This window comes from Camellia sinensis, chromosome 8 (genome assembly GCF_055761805.1).
Source record: "Camellia sinensis isolate YWXY chromosome 8, ASM5576180v1, whole genome shotgun sequence".
In the NCBI taxonomy this organism is placed as follows: Eukaryota; Viridiplantae; Streptophyta; class Magnoliopsida; order Ericales; family Theaceae; genus Camellia; species Camellia sinensis.
In genome coordinates, this window is record NC_138968.1 from 51857755 (window position 1) to 51864754 (window position 7000).

Below are 7000 nucleotides of genomic sequence, written 5' to 3' on the forward strand. Positions count from 1 at the left end.
AATTTGATTTCATTTAAATCCTATGGGAGAATCCTAACGGAAAGTATTAAGTGTAACAAGATAATAGTTCAAGGTAACCGTTGTTGAGTTTTGAAATTTAGGAGAATAAAATGCAAATGAGTCATAATTTAATAGAATTCATTGTAATTTATCTAATTTAAGTAGTCTAGATTCAATTATAATATTTTGAATTTTCTATAATTTCTAAAAAATCATTATGGATCTTGCAACTAGGGGTGTAAAAATAGCCTGGCCCGACCCACTCTGGCCCAAGCTCTGGCTGGCTCGCCATCGGGCCTAGCAGGCTCAAACAAAAAAAATGGGGCTAGGACGGGTTGGCCCATTCATGCGAAATTTTGACCTAGACCCAAGCCTAGGCCCAAGGGGTACTCGGGCCTCGGGTGGGCCGAGCCTAACCATTTTTTTAAAATTTTTTTTCCACCAAAATAGCTTGAAAATGACATTGGGCCTCAAGTGAGGTGAGGTGAGGCGAGCTTCGTGCTGGGGCTTCGAGCTTCTGGTCAGGCCCCAAAACACATGACCCAAGCCCATGGTCACAGGTTGGGCACGAGCCTGACCGCGCTTGGCTGCTTGGGCCACAAGTAAGCTTCAGATGGGCATATTTTACACCACAAATTGCAACTAGGGTGAAGGGAGGGAGTGTCAAGGGTCCTGGCCCCTCCAAGGTTATGTAATTTTGTCATTTATATATAAAAAAATATTTGAGACACTTAATTTATTACCCTTAAAAACCATCTCTAATGATGTATTTGACAAGTGTTAAATTTTGATTTATCAAACATTTCATCATGTGGGATCTAACCTCAATACCACATTATTAGAGATCATTTAAGTGTGACAAATTAGGCAGATGTAGCATTGTTGTTATATGTATATGTTAGTCATAGCATGAATATCATTGATTTTGATGATTTTGTTTTGATTTAATTGAAGAGTTAAATTGTTTAATAATTAATTTAACATCCTAATTTATCCTCATTTTGTCTTATTTATGTTTATTAGTGGCCAAAATTTTAGCTCAAACAAGCAAGAACCAAGCAGCAAACAGCAGCAGCAAGCAGCAACAACAGCAACATTGTTTTGATTTTGTTTTAATGGATTATAATTGAAAACTTATTGTTTGATTAAATCATTATAATCTACGATTCTCTTAGTGTTTAACAATGTTTTTGAAGCCAAAAAGAAGCTTAAATAAGTGGTAAAAAGGTCACATAACAACAGCAAACAGCAACAACAGCTAAAACAAAGAAGGCTGAATTTACACTGGGTGGATGTCCGGGCGGACGTCTGGGGAGACTATCGATTAGGCAAAAATCAGCCCAGTTCAGCCTCATTTCAGTTCTACTAGCTCCAACTGTCAGACCAGTAGTATGCTCATCGATCGCAACTGTCATCTGGGAGGACGTTTGGGCGGATGACCACCAAGAACAAAACTCCATCTGGGACATCCGAGAGGATGACCACCTATGGAATCAGTTCTGCAATGGTTATTTTTCAAAGTTCAACTTCACAACGGCTAGCTGATTCACACCCATCTTCTAACGGGCAAAACTCACATAGGTTAGAGACAAAGGCTGTCATTAATGATATGTATATCATCATCCCATCTCCTCAATGAGAAGAAGAAGATGGGCTTAGCAGACAGAATAGAGCACTGAGCTCTGCTATATATATAGAGCTCTGATGTGAAGAGCAAAGACAGAGAAGTGAACAACAAACCAATATATTTTCTAATCATTCATCAATCACATATTTTATCTTCTGTGAGTTATCTGAAGAGGTCTTCATCTGTGTTTCATTCATCCTTCAGAAAAAAATACTGAGCCTAAGCCTTAAGCCTATTTGTTTGTGCGAGGTTATCAGAAAAATCATAGAGGCTTGAGCCAAGAAAATTTCTTTGAATCAATCATCAGTCTTAAACTCATCCTAAGAGTTATTTGAAGTGTTCTCCATTATTGTTTAATTCTTTCTCCTTTAGAATCAGTAACTAAGCCTTATACCTTTAAGCACATTTACTTGTGAGAGGTTTACTGATATATCTTCTGAGCTTCAACATTATATATCTATCCGTGAGAGATATTTTTGTAACTTTCTTTGAAAGCAAAAATACTCAATTCCAATATTGTAAAAGGTCACTAGCAAGCCTGTAACGCTAGGGAAAATCTGTCGAGGATTACTTCGTGTGTATGAGGTTACTAGCACTCCTGTGAAGGTAGAAGATAGTGGAAAATCTCAAGTGAAGCTTGAGGAGTGAATGTAGACTTGGTTGAAGTCGAACCATTATAAATCTTGTTTGCATTCTCTTACCTTATATCTTTACTTTCCATCCACTGTGTTTGCTATAATTCCTACTAGTGCTATACTTATTTGTTATGATTGTGTTGATCATTTGATATACTTATTGCATTAGTAGTACTTCACTGTTATTTTGCTTCATCAATATCTGTTGTATTAGTTGGTAATTTTTATTGGGGAATTGTTAGTTTTTATTTGTAGAAACCTAATTCACCCACCCTCTTAGGTTGCTTTTTGGGTAACAACATATATATGTTATTTCTAATTTTTTTTGGTATATTACGTAATGACCCCCAGAATTTAATATAACACTCAAAAAATTTGTAAATTTCGTAGTGTATTAAAATTGCTTTTCAAAATTTAAAGACTCGTGTGATGGTCCCTTGAACTTTTACGATAATATTATCATGATCAAATATTTGTTTCCATATTTTATTTATTATTTCATGTGTTAAAACTATATATTGGTAGAAAAGATGAGTGATGAAACCTGGATCTGGCAGCAGGCACCTACTGCGCTGCCCTCTGGGCTCATTTCGGAGTCTGTCTTGATGATAAGAACCGTTCACATTTTAGAGTATACCGAGTAGAATATAACTATAAAAAATTAATTTAATCGGATATCGTTAACCCTTTCATCCACTTACATTTGTATTCAATTTAATATTTTAAATCACAATGTCATTTATTTTTTATAGATACAAATGCGAGTGGATGAAAGGGTTAACAATATTCGATTTTATTTTTTGCAAGTATATTCTACTCGATATACTTTAAAATGTGAACAGTTCGGATTATCAAAACGGATTCCAAAATAAGCCTATAAGGTAGCACAATAGTTCCTACGGTGCTGGGGGCACAACAGGCACCCCAAATCCGTGAAACCTATAATCAACACATACAGTAATAAACAAATTAAAAATTAAGAAAAGATGGTCTTCCTAACATTATTAAAAAATTAAAATCGACCCATGTTATAGACAGTTATTGATAATCACATGTTAAAAAAACTTGTTATAAATAAATAATATAATTTACGTGATTGATTTGAAATCATATTAAATTCTGTTAAAGAAATAATGTCTTATAAATTAATTGGATCACTTGTGAATTTTATGGACGTAAGATACTGTGTAATATTTAAACTATAGTTATAAAAATTAGTTTAAAAAGTTGAATAGAAAGTAAGTTAATTGTATTAAGATGTTCTCAATTATTAATAAATACCATTTTACCTCTTATTTATAAATTCATACATTTTAATGTATTCAGTTACAAAAATTATATAAATACTGTTTAAATTGAGAGTAATTCTTTACATTTTTTATCAGCCCAAATAACCTCTATTAAGTAATTTTTAATAATGATTTAATCAAATAAAACTTGATCAGATGCATTGACAATTTGGTGAGATTGCCTCTGCCCTTGCTTCAACATACCTAATATTTTTTTCTTGTCAAATGATAAAGGCTATAAATTCAACTTTTAAACTTTTGAAGCAATCACTTCAGGTTATAAACTTTAAAGGTTGTAAGGACACACATTTATTATTGGACAGATATGTCTTTTTATTTATTTTGTAATTTTTTTTTATAAAATCTCATAATCTGAGGTCTATAAATCTATTTTTAATAAAATTGATATTTTTAGATTATTTTTCCTGAGATCTTTTAAATAAGATGAACATTAAATGTGAAATTTTAAAAGAAAAAAGGGGGACAAATATGCCTAATTGTGCATTTTTAAATTAAAAAATGAAAAAAAATTTTGAATTAAAAAATAGAGACTTATATGCCTATTTGTATATTTTAAAATAAATTTTAAATGAAAAAATAAAAAAGGGAATAAATAATTCTAAATAAGTTTATTTGTCTATTTTTAAATTAAAAAAATTAAGGAAAAAAAAAAGAAGAAAAAAAGTCCAATCAATTGTTTGGACACGCTAAGTGTGTGCTCATGGTTGTAGGCTCTTTTTGTACATCACATTATTCAGTATGTTTGGTTTTAGGTTTTTAAATTCAGTTTTTTAAAAATTAAATTTTTTATTTTTTGTATTTTTTTATTTTTTGTAAATATTTTTTAAATTTTAAGTAATTTTTTTACTTTTTTAGATGTACTTTACTTAGATATATCTAAATAATAAAATATTTATGAAAAAATATTTTAAAAAATTAATAAATACACAAAAATGTACTAAAATTTCATTTTTTTTTGTATTTTTTGGTATTTAGTGTATTTTTTAAAGATTTATTTTCACAAATATTATATTTTTTAAGTGTGTTTATGTTATGTGTGTCTAAAAATTAAAAAAATTGCTTAAAATATTAAAAAAATTCATTGAAAACATTAAAATACGAAAAATAAAAAAGTAAAATTTTCTGAAAACTATTTTATAAAAACTGAAACCAAACAAGCTTTCATTTTCTAAATACAAATGTAATGAAATTAGGTAATTTTGATTATTAAAATATTATTATTATTGTTTTACAAATAATTAATACGGAGGGTAACCTTTGAAATTAGACCATAAAAGGAGCCAAAGTCTCAGAGGTCACCCTTAGGTAGTTGCTACATAATAGGACCATTCAACCATGTAACGCTAAGTCATAGACTCGCACATAAGTAGGGATTCAAACCCACTCTTAACCCTGGATTTAGTTCATCTAAGCCTGAAATGTTCGTCCTACTAAGCATATGTGTTGTTATCTAAGTGACTGACCCCAAAAAGAATAAAATACTTCAAAATTTATGTGTTACCAAATGCCATACCACCCTTAGGTTACAACTTTCGACAATACTAACGGTTAAATCAGAAATGGATCTTCTTGAAGACAGATGGACCAAGGGTTGCCGCTATGACCAAATCACAATAGCGATCTGTGGTGCCTTGGTGAAGGTTTTTTTTTGGAATTTTTTTTGATGATCCGAGTTGCACCCCTAATTTAGGGTGAGGGAAGTACTGCTTGCGCTACAAGAAATTTGACTTTTAGCAGCATTTCAAAAACGCCGCTATAGGCTTGAAAAATGCCACAATAGGATTTTGCAACGTTTAATATTTTCGTCGTAGATACGGCCGCCACAATAGCTTAGCAGCGTTTCAAAAGTGTCGCTAAAAACATAAGACGACGTTTTTTAAAGCGTCGCAAAATCTTTGACAGCCACTTACTTTTCCGTTAATGATGTAATGATGGCGTCATTCAGCGACGTTTTTATGAAAAACGCCACCTTTCTTTATTTTTAGTACTTGTGTCAGATGTGATGTCATGATGACATCATTTAGTGGCATTTTTTTCAAAAAGTCAATTTTTTTTTTAAAGAACACAGCCCAATTAATTGAGAATCTCACTAGGTATAGAAATTGAAAATTAATTGAGAATTTATATAAATTTAACTAGGAATAGAGATTGTGAATTAACTAATAATTAATATAAAAGAACACAGATTGGATCAAATTTGAATTACAATGCCAAATTAAAGACCATAAAAATTTTTGTTTATCTCCTTTGGAGATTTAACCCTACAACTTTCCAAATCTCAATCATATACTGTCAAACAGTTTGAATTTTCTTCAAATCTGCCCCCCATGATTAGTGCAAACCTAAGGTGAGAATCTCCATTTTCTCCACGAGAATACTGATCAGGTTTGCTTGTACCTACACCACATACAATCTTCATAAAATTAAACAAGGAAGAAATTGGTTACCAATAGGAACCATCTGAAACGAACAAGCAACACGCTTGAAATCCTCCAAAAAATACCCACAGAATGATCAGGCAACTTCCTCGTAGCATCTATAGCACCCTTGATATTATTCCGTTCCCAAAAATGGCGCACCACCTACATTCATTAGAATTTTATATTATCTGCATCCTTACATAAAACAAGATGCTTGAATGCAATTCACATAAGAGAGAAAAGCAATTTTCTTCAAAACGGAAAATCAGAGGCAAAAGTTTGTCAATTATTACAAACATCCAGTAATTTTCCATGCAGGAAAACTGCTTAATAGATGAGATAATTTTAGCAATCAGCAATAATGCCAAAATAGTAATAAATGAGATCCACAGACCTGTAATTTTGTCAAGTGAGACCAAAGGGCACTTAAGAATACATCATGATTCTGCATCAGATCTTCAGCAACATTACCATCATTTGCAGATGTCAACTCCCTTTCAGTAATTTGTAGATGTCCATTCTGTAAGTTTCCAAGTAGCGTGATAAATATTCAAAAGACTACTTGACAAAATCTAAGAATATGACTGCATTATATAAGAGAAAAACCCTGAAATAAAAAAAAATTTAAAGTACAAGGTTTTATTTTAAATAGTCAGTCAATCCTTTTAATGTATAACTTTGGTGAAATGGCTTAATAGGATCCATGCCAATCCCAAGTAATTGGGAGAAAGGCTTAGTTCAATTGAGTTGTAGCCTATGGTTTCATTATATCTACAGATATGTAAGTTGAGGATTGATTAAATATTTTGCAATGGAGTTGATTGATTAGAGCTATGAATGGTAGATATGAAAGCTAGTGTTGGTTTGTCTTGGGTGAGGGAACTAGTGTGAGATTGTGGTTATCTGTAACAGAGGGGGTTGCAAAGGGAATGGTGGTCTTTCATGGTTGATGGAGGTTCAGGTCCAACAAAGGGATGAGAGAAAAAGAAAGGTATTTGTTAGAAAATG

General features: G+C 31.9%; 1 long non-coding RNA gene across 1 annotated transcript; it reads right to left on the reverse strand.

The window, feature by feature from the left end:
- Positions 1–5744: 5744 nt before the first annotated feature.
- LOC145796533 (uncharacterized) lies at positions 5745–6596 on the reverse strand. The gene is made up of 2 exons (XR_014337008.1): positions 6387–6596; positions 5745–6154 (listed from the first exon to the last, which is right to left on the reverse strand). It is a non-coding gene; the product is annotated as an uncharacterized LOC145796533 (long non-coding RNA).
- Positions 6597–7000: the final 404 nt, after the last annotated feature.